This window comes from Arvicola amphibius, chromosome 9 (genome assembly GCF_903992535.2).
Source record: "Arvicola amphibius chromosome 9, mArvAmp1.2, whole genome shotgun sequence".
Taxonomy (NCBI): Eukaryota; Metazoa; Chordata; class Mammalia; order Rodentia; family Cricetidae; genus Arvicola; species Arvicola amphibius.
Window position 1 is genome coordinate 3,821,644 of NC_052055.2, and position 18,056 is coordinate 3,839,699.

At 45.4% G+C, this 18,056-nt stretch overlaps 1 protein-coding gene across 1 annotated transcript in view; it reads right to left on the bottom strand.

Annotated features, from left to right (window-relative positions):
- Positions 1-4,833, bottom strand: part of Ncald (neurocalcin delta) — an 80,730-nt gene extending 75,897 nt beyond the window's left edge. Inside the window, exon 1 of the mRNA XM_038342720.1 lies at positions 4,709-4,833. The gene's annotated coding sequence lies outside the window, so the exon portion shown is untranslated. The remainder of the gene's footprint in view (positions 1-4,708) is intronic.
- Positions 4,834-18,056: the final 13,223 nt, after the last annotated feature.

Consider the following 18,056-nt stretch of genomic DNA (forward strand, 5'->3'; position numbering starts at 1 on the left):
ATCCCATGAGCCGGGGCCCTGAACCAAATAAAAAAGGGGACGACAAACAACATCTCATCCTGCTTCCTGAAAGTAATGTGACCAGCCACTTCATGGTCCTGCTGCCATGCTGCCCCTGCCACGATGGACCACATACATCCCTTTAGTTGTGAGCCAGATCAATGCCATCCATTGTTAGTTTGCCTTTGTTGGTGTTTCTGTCACAGCCACAAGAAAAGTAACCAGTACACCTGCGCACAGGCCTCTACTGCACTGGAGTGACTGAGCAGAACTCAGACGTCGCAAAGAAGCTTCCTAGTGAGCAAGGCAACAACAGGAAGATCTTTTAGATCAGTGACTTCTTGCCTGCAAACTAATTATAGAACTTTATTGTGATAGGAGTATGTTCCATTTAAATTGATTAAATTATCATTATTATGAGCAGTAGTAGGAGCCCATGTGTGCCTGTGTGAGGGTATTGCTGCATGTATGCAGGTGCCTGTGGAGGCCAGAAGAGGGCGCCAGATCTCCTGTAGCTGGAAGTAGAAGCAGTTGTGAGCCACTTGGCATGGTTTCTGGGGGCTGAACTCAGGTCCTTTGGAAGAGCAGGAAGTGCTCTTAAGCACTGAGCCATTCTAGCATGACATCAATGGCATCTATAGATATATACTTCAAAAATAAATTTAAGCACAGAGATTTAAAAACAGAAATGGATTGATATTGGTTTGGAGACCGTGGCACCAGGGATCTTAAATATTTGTCATACAATTTCTGTATACAGGTCTTAATGAGCACTGAATTTTATGTCCTCCCTTCTGGAAACAATTTAAAAAATGTCAAATTTTGTAATGCTGTTCCTAATTGGCATTCCACCACAAGGCAGCACTTTATAAAAAAAAAAAAAAAAAAAGTTGATTTTGTAAAAAAAAATAGTGACACATTCCTTTCTGTGCTGAAATTTCCAATACTACCATCAAGAGGCAAAGGGCAGTTGGAGATGTTAGACTTTTCCAAGTTTCCCTGCAGGTTTCCACAGAGACTCAGTCTCCACGCAGGTGTTTTTCCTAATCCAAAGAGCAAGAACTATTCGAGAACATCCTCTTTGGTAATCCCTCTGAGAATGCACTAAGAAAAATCTCTCAGCTTCCATTTCAGATGCAAGGGATTTGGATTTGGTTTAAACAACAGCTTGTGCAAAACATCTTAGCTCCATTCTTTCACGCTGGGGCGGTAGGTGATGATGTAATCGAAAGGCTGGCTTAGGACTTTCTAAACACAGGGCTGTGGCAGCTGCCAACTGACGGCAGGGCTCCCCAGTGGCACACACAGAAGCCAGCACTAGTTCCTTCTCATTCAAAGCAATGTGGGGAGGGGGAGCTTTTCTGGTATGTCGAGGTAAACAGTACCATTTGCACCTCCTGCTTCAGCATAAATATGTTGTGCATCCAGTTCAGTTTTCTCGGGAAGTGTCTCCTTTCCCCACTTCCTGTTGAATGCATACCACCCTGGAGGCTCCTGACAAGTCAGCCTTATGCGGCTGGAAATAGCGTTGCATGTTGTTGGTTTGCATCTACGTATGGTTTGCTTTAAGCTAGAAAGTCTTTAATGCTTGCTCTAAAGGTTGTTAGCGCACGGAGCACTTTCTCAAAAGATCTCTTCACTGGATCTCATATAGCGCCCGACATGCTCATCTGAGCGCCGCTCTACCATCTTCTCTGTGCAGATAAAGGTCTCCATAAACAGCCACAGCCCTCCGTGGTGCGTGGTTTGAACTTACATAACGTGTCAACACTGTTTCCCTCGTTACCCATACTGAACCGGGTGAGACTCCCTCCGTCCAGGTCACAGAAGACAGTATGACAAAGGCAGGAGAGAATAAAGACAGGTCAAGCAGCTGAGGGACCACACCACCCATCTCTGCACCAGGTATTTAGAGACTACTGTGAAGCTCTCATAGTCCAAGAATAAAATCAGATGCTGTGGGACCAAAACGAGGCTATGGACTTTGTCCAGTGGGTTCTGAGAGCTTTGGGCTACACAAACTCACATATTAGTTAACTCTAGGGCAGACAGAATTCAGAAGAACCCTGTGAACTTGGGTGGTTAAAAACATGACATCTTCCATTTCCACAACCCCAAACTGAAATTCAGTATTTCCTTCCTTTACAATGTGGGTCACAAACCAAGATGTTTGTGATATTGTTGCCAAGAGAAATCACAGATATTTGCATTTCATATGGCGGTTGTTAGACGAGCTCAATCTCAAAACAGCATTCATGGATAACGCCACTCCAAAATTATGATAGCCACTGCAGCTGCTGCTGCTTTGTATGATTTAAGGACATATTAACAGACTACATATACTATCCTAATTAAAGAAATAGTTCATTTTATTTTTTTATTTTTGAGATTATAATTACTCACCTCTCCCCTTCCCTTTTCTTCCTCCAACCTCATCCATACAACCCCCCCCAATCTTTTTCAAATTCATGGCCTCTTGTTATTTTGAACACATTTTAACAGAAAGTGGCTTCCTTTGCAACGGGCATGATTTGTTTTATGTTGTTCAGATATTCTGAAAAGAGTCCGTAGGCTTTACCAAGATTGCCAAACATGCTCACGGCCCCGAAAGGGTTAAGGTTCCCTGAAACTCTACACAGAGCACTTAATAATGCAGCAGCCGGGGTCTGGAGGAAATCCTTCCACACTGGCATCTTTTGGGGCTGAAACAAACTTGACCTTGAAAGCAGCACAGTCACACTGCTGCAGGTAAATGCTGTTCACAAGTCCATTTTCCTTATTTTGCTATAAAAGAAAAGGACCTGTGGCTTTTAAAGCAGCACCTTTCATCTTGGAGGCGGCTTTCCAACTTTCTCAGTGACATTTTGCCCCTAGCGCCGACTCTCTTTCCTCTCTTTCCTCTCTCTCCATCTCTCCATCTCTCCCTCTCTCCCTCTTTCCCTCCCTTTCTCTCTCTCTCTCTCTCTCTCTCTCTCTCTCTCTCTCTCTCTCTCTCTCTCTCTCTCTCTCTCTCTCCCTCCTCTCTCATTTTTATTATTGAAATCTAGTCTCATGGATAAGGGCTTTGCACACAATCCTCTTGTGATTTCAAAACCCAGGGAGAGAACCAAGAGAAAGAATTATGACATTGGAGTTGGAGCCCAAAAAGTTAATCACCGAGTGTATGCCAAACGACAGCAATGACTGACCTCACCATGCACAAATGAAATGTCACACGCCAGTTAGCATGTTAAAGAGGTAGCCTCTGGGTTACTGGAATCACGAGGGGAGGTAAAGGATGGGAAGCTGTGTTAATAGGTATGTGGTCCATACAAGCACTTCAGACACTGGACAGTCTTCATGGAAGCGCTGCTCAAATTAGGTCTGCTCATTGAAAGCTACTTAGGAAATAATTGATACAAGCAGTTAGTCAGTGACCACTATAGCTGAGAGCTGTTCAAGATTCCCACCCACAAGTGTAAAATGAGTAACTCAAAATTCTGCACCTGGTAGTATGATTAAAAACAATGCATTCTTCCACTGAGCTGAAACACAACGAACATCTCATCAACATACAGCCATCATGTATGGAGTTGAGCTGGTCTCTGCTCAACTCTACATATGCTGGTTCTTTTCCATATGGTACTCTAAAATATGCCTCGATTCTGTTAAATCTGCAGGATTTAGAATCCTGTTTATACATCTAGGCTTGCTGCAGAGCCAGCATTTTCCTTGAAACTACAAGCTACAGAGGAGCTAGCAGAACCATAGTAATGTCCCCACAACAACCTCAAGCCCAGGGTATCAGAGAACTGGAGAGGCAAGAACCCTTGCTTGGCAGAGCTACCAAATTATTCACACAAGACCTGGAGCAAAATTTTTGTGAGCATTTTAAATCTGTGCTGCAATTAAGGTAGACCTCACAACAATGAACATTTGGTTTCAGGCTCTTGTTTTCTTCTATAGAATATTATTTTAATTAAGAATAAAGATCAGAACCAGCCCACAGGGCTCCTTAGAAAAGGCCACCCGGTCCCTCCTCTTCACTACCGGATTTTCAGAGAAAGCCACAGAAAGACTTTACAGTAACACCCAAAACGCAACCGCACACACATGTATAGGTCCCACCCCAACTTCCTTGGCACATTGGAGATTCTTTCTCTCTAAACAGGAAGTTGTTGACAGTGTCCCCGGTTGTTTAGAGGGTGCTGAAAGCCCTTTTGTACACTAAGAATTACAACTTTCAAAGTCTAGCGTCTTATCTCACTGTTCTCATTGACGCTAAGCGTACACGCTGCAGCTGAGAGAGAAACCAAACCCAAACGGCCCTGGGCTGATGCAGAATCAGCAGCTGCAACAAGGAAAAGTTAGCTGCACCCTGCCAGGCAGCGCTGGAGCTATTAGACTCAGAACAATACCGAACGAGGATTCCTGGAATTCGAGGGAGCACGTTTGGCTCAGAATGCACAATGTGAATCTCTAAATAATGTATGTTAGCAAGTGTTTCGCAAGAAGATTACATTTTAACCTACTTCACGGAACATTAATCCAAATCTAACCACATTCCAGAGACTGCCTGAAATGCATGACTAGAAGTCACTTCACATTCTTTTCCTGGGTCCATCAGTAACCGCTCCTGCAGACAAAGTTGTAGGAGGTTAAGAGGGGAGGGAAAACCACCACAGGCTGGGAAAACACATAACTCCAGTGTATAAAGCAAGCTGGTTACCTCACGCAGCAATGTGGGGTTTAGTAGTCCATGCTCCTGTAGCCCCTGGGAAGTAACAACCGCAGTGAAAGCAACGGCAGCAGCAACAGCGTCAGCAGCGAGGTCCAGCATCCACCAGATTCTCACAAGCCTTTGACTATGCGGACAGACTCAGCCACAGACTCTGCCTCTGGCTGACGTCAAAGTCCCTGTCACATGGCCAGATAAAAGCCAAGAGAGCATTGGTTGTCGTAGCAACCACAGACCGGCTTTGAAATTATTTCAATAGGTCATCTGTCACTGATGTGTGGCTTCTGTGTGTGCATCTGTGTGTGTGCAATGCGTGCATACACACGGAGTGCAAAGCCATCGTGAACGGTGCCTGATAACCACAACCCTCAAAGTTGTGACTCACTAGTGCCTGCAACTTTCATCGTTAAAGCTTGTCTGTCCTTTCCCCAGTTGCCAGGAAATACATGCTGTGACCCACAGTCTTGCTATCGCAGCACGAAGCCCCTCCCCCTCCACTCAAGGAAAGAAACTGAAAACATGCATGACGTGGTTTTCTTAGTGAATTAAATTACCCTGTAAATAAACCAAGGGGAAACAGCTTTCAAAGGGGGTATTGATAGGAAAGCTATTCTTAAAACTGAATTCACATCAGGGTACTGAGAGCGCACTGACGGAAGGATCCAGACAGGAAACGCGACATAGCAAGCAGGTAAGATTCTTTGGAGAAATGAAGGCTGGAAAACTTCCACAATGGCACAACTTCGAATGACTCGGAGATTAGAAGAAAAAGGCAAAAGCCCCACTGCAGGCACCAACTTCTACAGCCCATGATTCTCTGGCCCACAAGGGCTCGCTGCGTTTTCTCGTCGCGTGAATGAATCTGCAGCCCACAAACACCAAGTTCAGCGGAATTACCCAGACCAGAGTAGAAGAAGGCCAGGCCCACCTGTTCCCAAATTACAGCCCCATTTCCTTTTGGGCCACTTTAGCTTACCTCTAGCTCTGCGAGCATGCTTAGGACCCAGCTAATTCTCATTCTTAATTAACAGGAAACCAATTAAACAAAAGTAAATGAACCCCAGAGGATGGTAGTAAGAAAAAGCTTTTAGAAAATGTGGACTTTTTTCAAAAGACAAGGGAGCTAAAAGGGGAGAAGAGATTGTTCCAAAAAGACCCTCATGAGCCAGGGTTACAAGACTTCACACACACACACACACACACACACACACACACACATGCTCATGCACACTCACACTCACAAACACGTATGTACACACTCTCACATATAAACATGCACACACATGCACTCACACATCCATGCACACATATATACACATGCACACAACACACATGTGCACACTCATGCACATATGTATGCCTACACACTCATGCTCGTACACATGCACACACACATGTATGTATGCACACATACACACACATATAAGCTATGAGTAGCTCTGGGACTCAACAGGTAAAATTACACTTGTGTCACAGGATAAAACATCTTCAAGAAAGTAAGACCTGCCTCTTTCACCAGACTAGTGCCCAATCTGCTTGGCCTTGGAAGCTTCCCATCCCATTTTCTTCTTGATTTCCACGCTAGCCCCAATTAAAGATAAGATGGATTTTTATTGGAATAATTATTTTTCTGATGCTGTTGGTGGTAGCCCGCCTCACGTAAAGGTAAACTATAAAGAAAGATCCTCTGATTTCAGACTGGTAACAGTTGGGGGCGGACCCACTTGTTTGGCTGACAACAGTTGAAGCCAGTGTCTATGTAAGTTGGTTTGGATGCCTTATAAGGGGCAGATGTAAGCAATGGTTCTTAATGCCCAAATTCACGTTCTATTTATAGTGCTGGCTTTCTGTTTAGAGTGTGGGTCCTAGCGATGCAGTGGGAGGGGAGAAGGCAGAGACAGAGAAGGCCAGGGATCAAGTTCTCCCCGCTGGCTGCCTGCCCTGTCTTAGCCCAGGCTGGGAAGCCTCAGCCGCTGCTCCTTTACCCGCAGCTTAACATCAGGAGCGGGAAGCTGCAATGCCAGCTTCCGCCAGTAGGTGATGTCTTCAGAAGCAAGTTCTTAGAAACCTCTACACTTCAGTACTGCATTTAAAGACTGGCAAAAGCTAGTCCCTCTTCCTTCTGAGTTTCCTATAAGTATGCTCCACTCTATCCTGACTTGGGCTTAAATGTCTGGCAGGTTAAGCTGACCAGGGACTGTATTCCCCATGAGAAAATGGGGACCTGTTTCCTACAGCAAGCACCCAACTTCCCATCATCCATTCTCCTCTGTAAACAACATGGGATTGAGAATTTGCCTACAGATAACGAAGCTAGCCGTCACCTGCAGGGTTAAAACCATCACACGGACCTCCTTGGAGCTCAGATGACTACCAGTTCTGCTAATTGATGCAGGACATCGTAAGCAACTCATGGTGCCTTCTCCCACGGCACCGTATCACACTTCAGAGAATACATGCCATCTCATTTTCTGAAGGTCAGGTCATTTTAAAAGTGAAAATGATTCACCTGATTTTAAAATATCCACTCAAACACAGGTCTTCCCAATAATTTCTACTTACCGAAAGTAGGGCTGGTCGCCTATTATTAGTTGGCCTGCTTTGCCAGGAATATGTGGTAAATACAGGGCTTGCATGCCTCAACTAACAGGTGCTTTCGACTGTGAGCAGACAATTCTAATCAGCCGTAAAAACCCTCACTATTTCTAGGCAGCTGACTGTCTCTACTGTCTTCACATCCGTGGGAGGCTCTGTGCCTATTCTTGGGACTATCTGATTCAAATCTTATGTCTTTGCTTGGACCTCGGGCAAGTCACAAAAGTGCCCTAAGATACGGCGCCTACATGCTGACTTCATCGCAAGGATTGCAAGAGGACGAGATCATAAAATTCTGACCCTTGCCACAGGGCAGGGGAACCAGCGTGTGTTCACCAGCTCTTGGTCATCCCTCCAGCTCTGGTCTATGAAGACCTCCAGGGCAGGGATCCTATCTGTCATGTTGCCTGTGGTTAGGACAGAGCCCAGGCACAGCAAGGGCTCCCTGAGCACGGAATGACTTACGGATTAGGGAGAGAATGCAGAACAATAGGAAGACAGAAAGCTGGTCTATTTCTTCTACCAGAGAAGAGAGAGGCTTCCCCTGAGCCACCTACAAGCCCCAAAGAGGCAGGAGGAAGAAAAATAGTAGACAAAAATGTTGAGTTCTCACAAAAGCTTCTGACAAGGGATGGTTCTAAGCAAGTCAATCTCATCCTAGTTAAGTCACGAGTAAGTTATACGCTGATCTAATTTATAGTTATTGTTATTGATGTCTGATCATTTACGTTAACAGGCATTGATGCTCACTGTGTGTGGCATGATCCTGCAGGTTCTACACATTTCCACATTTCACAGCTTAAGAGGCCAAGTATCCGTTAAGTCACTTGCCTCCCTAGCACACGGCAGGGCCAACGCTGATATCTAGGAAGCCTAGCTTCATAAATTTTTAGAAATGTATTTGGTAAATATTTGTAGGCAAAATTAAATTATTTCTTACTTTTTATTTTACAGACTAGGATTATTTTATCTTTATTCTTTTATTTTTAAAATTATGCGTATGTTTTGTACCTTTGTGAATGTGTGCATTGTGAGTGCAGGAGCCCACAGAGGCCAGAGGCACCGGGTTTGAGTCCTCCTGGATCTGGAGTTATAGGCAATTTACAACGTGGGTGCTTAGAACAGAACTCAGGGTCCTCTGCAAGAGCAGTGAGTGCTCTTAACCACTGAACCATCTCCCTAGCACCCAACATTGATCGACTGGTTGACTGATGATGGTGTTGAGATCAAACCCAGGTTCTTGTGTTTGCTTTCCACATCTCTACCAAATGAATCACATCCCATGTCCCTATTTTTATTTATTTATTCTTTATAGGGGGGAAGAAAGACAGATTTTTCAGCATCTGGGAATTCTAAAGTCTTTAATCAGGCTTTGGTCGAGGAGAAATCAGATATAGGGGAAAACTGAGCTGAAGGAGATTTGAGCTGAGGGAAGTGGGCAAAGGGAAACCACGACATCACTAACAGGAAACACGGCCTAAGTCAAGCAGCCCTTGTGGGAGCACATATGCAGTCGTGAGTACAGTTGCTTGTTTCTTAGCGTGAGGACGGGTGAGCCTTCAGCAATAGAGATAGCAGTACTATCTGTTATTTTTAAAAAGTAACTGGAAGACCTTGGAGAATAGTGTGGGGCTTGAATAGGTACAGCCCACACAGACTCATGTGTTTGAATGGTTGGCCCGTAGTTGAGTGGCAGTATTAGGAGGTGTGGTCTTATGGGAGGAAGTGTGTCACTGTGGGAATCTGACATCTCACATGCTCATCCTACACCCAGTGTGGCACAAAGTCTCCCTCTGCTGCCTGAGGATCAAGACGTAGAACTCTCTGCTCCTTCTCCAGCATGGTGTCTGCCTGCATGCTGCCATGTTTCCCGCCATGATGTTAACAGACTAAACCTTTGAAACAGTGAGCCGTCCCAATTAAATGTGTTTCTCTATGAGAGCAGCCGTGGTCATGGAGTCTCTCACAGCAATAGAAACCCTAAGACAAGTTGCAATAGCAGCGATAACTATCAGGACAAAAATCAATGATGAAAGAAAACCAGAGTGTCTGGGTCTCCTTGTGCTATCAGAACCAAGTATCAGTGGCCAGATGGTTTACAAATAACAACGGGTGACTGCTGTATTGTTCTGGAGGCCGGAAGTCTAAGCCCAAGGTGCCTGACCATTCAGTGTCTGATGGGAGACTGCCTCCTGGTCCATCAAGCACCGTGATGGTGTCCTCTCATGGTGGCAGCAGCCCACTAGTCCAGTCCAGAAGGGCTCTGTGTTCAGGGCTCAGGCAGCCTCTAAAATGCTCACACCATGAGACATTCACCTCAGGGTGAGGAGTTTAACACAGGAACTTTGGGGAGACACAAATATTTAATTTATGACATTGAGGAAATCCCAACATTATCTGCTATTTTCTCCTCGAGTAGTTTGGCGTGTATGTATGTGTGTGTGCATGTGAGCATGTGTGTGTGTGTGTGTGTGTGTGTGTGTGTGTGTGTGTTATGGATGTTTGGACATAAATACTTGCAGGTGCAGGTGTCCATGTGTCCATGGGGAGGGCCAGAGGAAGACAAGGCATCTTCTATGGCTCATGCTTGAGGCAGGGTGTCTTACCAGAACCCTGGAGCTTGCTGGTTTCCAGTTAGGCTGGTAGCTGGCAAGCCCCAGCCAACTTCCCCTTTCCCCTGCCTTCTCTCCCAGGCACTGGGCTACAGACACATGCCATTCTCTTTGTGTGTATACACATGTGCTGAGACGTGTATTGGGAGTACTCCGACCCGCTGAGCCATTTCACAGACCCAGTAATCAGAATTCTGAAGTGATGTGGGGCTCTGAAAACCCTCAGAAACCGAAGAGACAAACACGGAAAAACAGCACAAAAGAGAAGGAACCCCAACCCCTGTCCTCCCTGCCTGCGTTTGCTAGTTCCCCAGTGGCCTATGGGAAAGCCTGAAGGAGGGCAGGAGGTGGCAAGGCAGACGGGAACTCCTGGTTCTGGTGGACCCAGAGGACAAAGTGAAGTTTTGGATCCTCCAAGATGCCTGCGCATGGTGAGCTGCTTAAGTTTTCAGTTCCCATAAATGAAATATTAAATCCTATAATTATTAGAAAACAAATACATGGGGCCTCACAGAGCCAACAACTACCGCAAAGTCACTACAATACCTAAAATAAGGAAATTTCCTGTATTCTTGCTTCCTTCTAGAGTATACAAACCCTCTTCTTATTATAACACAGGAAGATGCCATCCAGGGCCTCTGAAGATTTTCACACATCATTTCCAAATTAATTAAAAAAGAAAAAAGAAAAAGAAAACCCTAGGAGTCAAGGCTGTCAACTAACCAGTCAAAGTCTAATGTTGCCATTTAAAAAGCGAGAGAAAGACACCATGCAACAGAGCTCACATGGAGGGGTGTTTATTGGGGGAAAGGGAATGTTAAAAAGGGGAAGGGGATGGGGGAGACTGGCCTCTGGGGACAGGAGCAGCAGAAGAGAAGAGAGAGGCACAGAGAGATGGAGAGAGAGAGAGAGAGAGAGAGAGAGAGAGAGAGAGAGAGAGAGAGAGAGAGAGAGAGAGAGAGAGATGGAAAGTAGGCAGGTCCCATTTAATAGGGAACACAGTGAATGTGCACAGGAGGTGCTCTCAGTGGCTGCAGCTGAGGGCAGATCCTGTCAGGACCCCAAGGGCAGGCCAGTACAGATGCCTGAATACTAACGTCTAAAACGGAAACAACAGACAGTAGAAACAGACCCACATGCTACTTCTCTGTAGTCAAACAGGGACCTGAGCACACTTAATATGAAGAAGGAAATAAATAAATAAAAACACAGGGAGTTCTACATATCAAAGCAAGACCGGGAGCTGGCTCAGCAGCTAAGAGGTTAACTGCTCTCAACAGACCCAGGCTCAGTTCCCAGCACCTGTGTAGGTGGCTTACAACCACCAGCAACTCCAGCTCTGGCCACTGTCACCGTACACACATGGAGAATGCCCCCCCCCCCCCAACACAATTAAAAGTCCTCTAAAACAAAACCTGAGAACGCTAACGTGCTAGGGTTAAATAATTGAAGAACGAGTTCTTTCATAGTTAAGGAGAAGGGCAAGACCGTGTTAGACACGGAAGGATGGTACTAAAAGGACGGAAATAGAGATAACCAAAACCAGAAAAGGTAGCAGAACTGAGAACCAGCCAGCTGTTTAAAACAACAAAGTTGACCAGGCTCTATCCAGACTGAAGGGTAAAATGAAATCAACGCTATCACCGTGAAAGGGAGGGGTGTCGCTCCAGGGTTATTATTGTGATAAAGATACTGTGACAAATGCTACCTCTATAAAATTGGTAATTGAGGAAAAAACTAACTCATTAAAAATAAAAGCCACCAAAACTCATCCAACATAAAATACATAATTTGAACAATTGTACAAACTATTAAGCTAATCCTGGAAGTACAGGCATGGCCACTATGCATGACTCAGGCCAACTGATTTTTTTTTAACAAGCTGGGCACACTTTTTTTTAAAAAAAAATTTTATTTATTATGTATACAACATTCTGCCTCCATGTATGCCCACATGCCAGAAGAGGGTACCAGATTTCATTACAGATGGTTATGAGCCACCATGTGGTTGCTGGGAATTGAACTCAGAACCTCTGGAAGAGCAGCCAGTGCTCTTAGCCACTGAGCATCTCTCCTGCCTGATTTTTGATCAATAGAGATAATTAATTATACGGAGGAAAGAAATTCTTTTCAGCATGATGTAATGGGGGCAATTAGTTATCTCTAGGGGGCAGAAACCCTCAACCTGAACCCCTCGCCACACACACAGACCCATCAGGTGGGTGCAAGAAGTCACATCTTGAAAAAGAAGCCTCAGAGAAAATTTGAGAGGTCTACACCAAAGCCAAGACTGACAAAGGAAGGGAGCTACAGAAGGAACAAGCGTTCTGAGAAGAGGCTAATGTCCAGGGCAAACCAGAGGAAGGATACTTGCTAGTGGAAGGACAAATGACTCATATTGAGGCTCCCAGAGAACCCCAAGATCCAATAATAAACAGTCCAACCAGAAAAGGGCAAAAGACATGAAAAATAAACGTTATAAAAAGCACAGCAAATAGGCACACAAAACATTTTTAATGTCTCTAGTTGTGAGAATTATATTTTTATTGTCAGCTTGACTGGATTTAGGCACCTAGGGGACACACCCAAGCAGGTGTAAGGGCATTTACAGAGAGCCTTCACTGAAGAGGGAGGAGGTAGCACTGTTCACAGATGAGGGGCTCAGACTGAATAAAAGAATAAAAAGGCTTAGAGACATTTTTCCTAGGAAAACCAGTATGATTGATTTAAAATATCTATTTAAAATCATATTGCACACACATACACAGAAATATTTAATTTTTTATTGTATCTGTATGTGTGAGTGCATGTATGAATGTGTGTGCTGTGTGTGGCCAGTGCCTGCAGGGGACAGGAGATGTCAGAGGCCCTGGAGCTGGAGTTACAGGTGACTGAGACACTATATGGGTGTTGGGAACTGAACCTTGGTCCTGTGCAAGACCTGCAACTGCTCTTAAACTGAGCCATCTTCTCCATAAACCCCTACACACACACACACACACACACCATGCGAACACACATGCACGCACACACATGCACAAACACATGCATACACACGCGCACACACATGTGCACAATCATGCACACACGTGCACACACATGTGCACAATCACACATATGCACACATGCAGACATGTGCACACATGTCCAAACACAATGCATGCATATACGCACACATGCACATACCCATATCATGAATGAAGATGGGAAGGGAGGAAAGGGAATGAGGTGGTGGTCAGGGGCTGGAGGGAGGGCTGAGCAGGCAGAACACAGAAGAGTCTGTGCTTGTACAACTGTGTGGTGATGAAGGGTGGGAGAATAGGCACCCCAAATGCATCCCTTTGATAGCAGGATTACATCGAGCTAAGGGCACTGGAAGACAGCAAGAGAGAAGGCATTCCAATCTCACCCCTCTCTTTTGAAAGCAGGAGATAAAAGTCCCATGCAGCAGAGACCCCTCCCCGTTCAGGAAGAAAAGATTCGTTCTTTGAGCTTAGAGAATTTCGTATGGATCTGAAAATAATTGCTTTCCTTTTTCCTCCCCACATGATTTACTTTCCGCCAGCCCTTGACGGTGGATCAAAGAGGCATTCAGACCATTGCTGGGCTCTTAATTTCCTTCCTCGGCACCTGGGCCATGTAAGGCTTCCATGACGTTTGATGCTTTTCTTCCCTTAGGGCAGTCTAGGCCTACCTGCACCAGCCATCAGAGGTGAAGGAAACTTTCCTCCCCTGAAACGCTGCAGGGTAGACACATGCTCCTACATATAGGAGCCCAAAGAATGGGCAATACCCAGAGTGACCCTGATCCTGCTGCACACAACACCCAGAATGAACCCTAGTCCTACTATGTACAATACCCAGAGTGAACCTGATCTGCTGCACACAACACCCAGAGTGACCCTGATCCTGCTGCACACAACACCCAGAGTGACCCTGATCCTGCTGCACACAATACCCAGAACGAACCCTAGTCCTACTATATACAACACCCAGAGTGAACCTGTTTCTGCTGCATATAATACCCAGAGTGAACCCGATCCTGTCCTGTCACAGGACCCATGAGCCAGAATAGAAGCCCCTTGTTCTTCCCGGGAAGGTGCTCGTGGGTCTGCATGCTCCCCAGCAGCGCAGCAGGACAGCCTCAGGAGACTCGAGTAGAGCCATCCTCTGCACAGCTAATCTGCAGGCAGTCCGCTGTAAGAGCTTACACCTTGGGATGTGTTCTTTCCGGACCATCATTTTATTTCCTTGCCACCCCCATTAAGACAACGCCTCTCTTCGCCGTTCTCACAGGTCCCAGGCCTGCTGGGAACCCACTCCAGCCTCTTGCCTTGTGAGTCGCTCACAGTTTGAAGGCAGGTGCACAGAAAGGCAGGGTCCAGGCAGGGTTTTCCTTCTTTAGGCAAGCAGCCACCAAAATAAAACGAACTATAAAACAGAGAGAAGAGATCGAGCTGACAGAACCACACATTGCACTGTCCAGCTGCCGAGAAGGCCTTGTGGACAGGACAGATTTTCAGAATAATCGCCTTAGAGAGAAGAGCTGAGAGCCACCCATTCAGGGCCCCACGGCCTGAAAGATGCATTATTCGGGGCGGGTCAGGTGGAAGCGACCTCCCGTGAATGCAGCCTTCTGAAGCAGTGTTAGGCCATCCTGTTCTAAAGGGCCCTCTGACATCAGAGATTTCAAACAAGATTTGGCTCTCAAGGAGCGACACTCTTCACAGGTGTGGAATGATCAGACATCTACAAAGGCAGATTCTCTAAGCTGGACCCGCAGATGATCAGGATACAAGGGGACCATTTTGTTCGGCCCCTGAACTGTCTAGTTCAAGGTGGGCATTCTGAACTGGTGTGGTGGGCTTGTGAAATCATCTCAGCTGCCTTAAAGGAAACCCTGGGGGTATTTCCACCCTGAGAGATAGTTAAGCTGAGCAATATATCCTTGAAAATGCTAACATTTAAAAAGTATAAGATACTATAAAACAATAATCCTAATGTAAACACTTCACCCCCTCTATTATCACAAACAAGAAAGAACTTTCCTCCATTCCTCGTGCTTTGTCTTTCTGTTTGTTTTTGTTTTTCGAGACAGGGTTTCTCTGTAGCCTTGGAGCCTGTCCTGGAACTAGCTCTTGTAGACCAGGCTGGCCTTGAACTCAGAGATTTGCCTGCCTCTGCCTCCCGAGTGCTGGGATTAAAGGCGTGCGCCACCACCGCCCGGCTTGTTTTGTTTTTTGTTGTTTTGTTTCATTTTCCCAACCTTCAATTGGATAAACAGCACCAACACAAGTAAGAGCCACAGCCCTGTTTCTAGGCAAGTTTCCCACGGCTGTCTCTCAGTACAAGTCTGTCGCCAGGATTCTCTCACTCAGCTTTCATAGCAGTCCTATGTAGCGCGAACCACAGTTCCAGACTGGACAAACGGGAGTGTAGGGAGGGCGTCTGTGCTGCATGAAGTGCCTGGTGCCAGAAGGCTCTGGCAAGGGTTGCCACTCAATTCCAGAACTTCGAGAAACCAAACACGGCTCGTCTCCTTTTTGTTCTCTGTAGGCTAATGGAGACCTCCAAGCAGCTTTTTCTGTCTTTTCCAATTGCAGACCAGATTCCAATAATTCTTCCACGTTGATAGTCAAGCGTTTTCTGGCAGCAGCCAGTTCCTTTGCTTCTGAGTTTCTCTATCATAAATAGCAACATGTAAACATCCTTGGTTACTGCACTTTCTTCCTGACAGAATGATTCCTAGGAGTTGTGGCTCTGAAGATGAGTCAGCTTGCCACTAGACTTTCTCTTCAGATGCTGGAATGAGCTGGAGTCATCTCGTCGTCAGTAACAAGAACTAGACACATTATTTCTCTGCAGGTTTCTTGGCACTAAGCACAACGTGTGTGTGTGTGTGTGTGTGTGTGTGTGTATACATGCTTGTATTTCCTTGTCTATAAATTGTACTTGATGGCTCTTCCTATTGTGGCCCAGAATTTTGTCCTTCATAAACAGCTTTACACAATTAGTTTTCCAAAACTAATCTCATTTTCGCCCCAGTTCCTAATTTGCCCTGGTGAGGTCATCCTTGCTGTCATTGCGTTAGCTCCTTGTTAATCTCTGGTGCGGCCCCTTCCCAGCTATTGGGTCTCTCGGGAAAAATTTGTTACACTGTCTGGCCATTTGTGACACCCCTATCATGCATACATGTCCAATTAGATACTCTTTAAAGCATTTTGGATCAGAAGGAAGCAATGAGCTCATCTTTAGATACACTTCTAATGTCCATGTCACTCCGGCTTGGTGAGCCAGGACCCCACAGCACCCGTGCCATGAGTGAAGACGGACCAAGAGAATCCATTATCCATGCATGGAGATGACCCACCGACAACCCAGACGACCAGCCCTGGACAGCAACAAAGGAACAACAGCCAACCAGCATATCACAACCAGCCGTTGGCTCCAATGTCTCACTGTGTGCCAGAACATGGCTAGTTTATCAGAACATGAAATTCCAAAGCAGACCCATGCCAAAATCTGCCTCATGCACACGTAAGTACACACATGATTGGGTTTACCCATGCCTGCGTGGGAAAATTCAGACATTTCAAGTTCATTCAGTTGTTTTCTGCCTCACAAGACTTGCAGATGATTCCGATGATTCATGCCGAAAGCAGATCCTGTTCATGTACAGATGGCTTCTTATTTATAAATCCTTAAAATTCATTTACTGCATTATTTATCGAGGTCCTGATCAGATGGATTTTTACATACGCTATTGTCAACAAGAAACGGAATGTCAGTAAGCTGGCATGTATTAAGTATTCAGGATATTCCAGCTGTGACACTGGGAGCGTCATAGACAGGGATACAAAGGGAGGATGGCATCTCCCCTTGATTTTATGGAAACATTAATAACATTCCTAAGCTTGTATAGTTAATAAGAGACAGTAACTGGATTTGAATCAAGTTGTTTTGAGACTGTGAATCATGTGACTGATACCACGTGACCCGCAAACAGACAGCTTTCCAATACCCACAGCTGGATAGCCAAATGTTTGTTGAGCCTCTAAGTGCCAGCTCACAACCAGACCCTGTATGGGGGGCATTGGCAGGAAGGGATATAGACACAGGCAAATGGATACTAGAAAGAACCTGGAACCCCATGTTATGGGGGAGATTCAGGCAACAAGCTTCACAAATTGAGGTGTCTTTTCCCTATCTGCCAGGCTGCAGTTTGGGTCTTTGAGACATAGAATTGTTGTTACCAAGTAGAGAGGAAGAACACTGGCAAGTTACTAAGAAAGTCATTCTGCCCATAGTGGGGAAACCCTCAAATTATAAATCAAAAGACTTTCACCAGGAGTATGAGGCTACTGAGTTGGCTAGAAAGGGAGGCAGAGCCTAGAAAGTACAAAGGAGCAAAACCTGCATGGATCTTATATGTACAGCAGCTGACACTACCACTAGATATATAATCAAGTTAACAATAATGTAAGGGGAAACATGTGAGATCATATGCAAAACATACACAAGCATATCTGAGATGGTTTAAATAAAAATGTCCTCTATAGACAGAAGAAGAAGAGGAAGAGGAGGAAGAAGAGGAGGAGGAGGAAGAGGAAGAAGGAAAAGGAGAAGGAGAAGGAGAAGAAGAAGAAGAAGAGGCAAAAAGTCTTCATCCAGCTCTGAGAAAAAGAGCACTGAAGTCTTCCCTGAGACACACCTTTCCAGAAGATAAAGGCAGCCTTTCCCTCACCGAGCTCCTAGCAGTTGCCAGTGGGACGTATCTGTGAGGCAGCTGTTCCTTTAGGAAGGGTTTTTCCATATTAGTTGCCTTGACTCCAAAACTTGCAAAATCAAAATGGATCATAAAAGATCAACTAGAGAATATACAGATGGATTATTTCAGCCAGAATCTTTCCTTAAATATGAAACAAATGGAAACTATTCAAAATTTAAAATGTAGCCTGGAGAGATGGCTCAGGGGCAGAAGTGTTTGGCCATGTATGTACAGAGATCTGAACTTGGATCCCCAGAACCTCTGTAAGAGCTGGTTGTGGTAACTCATATCTGTGACCCCAGCAGTCAGTCCTCTAGAGAGATAGGTAGGAGGACTGACAGGGGATGCCCAAATTCAAGGGCCA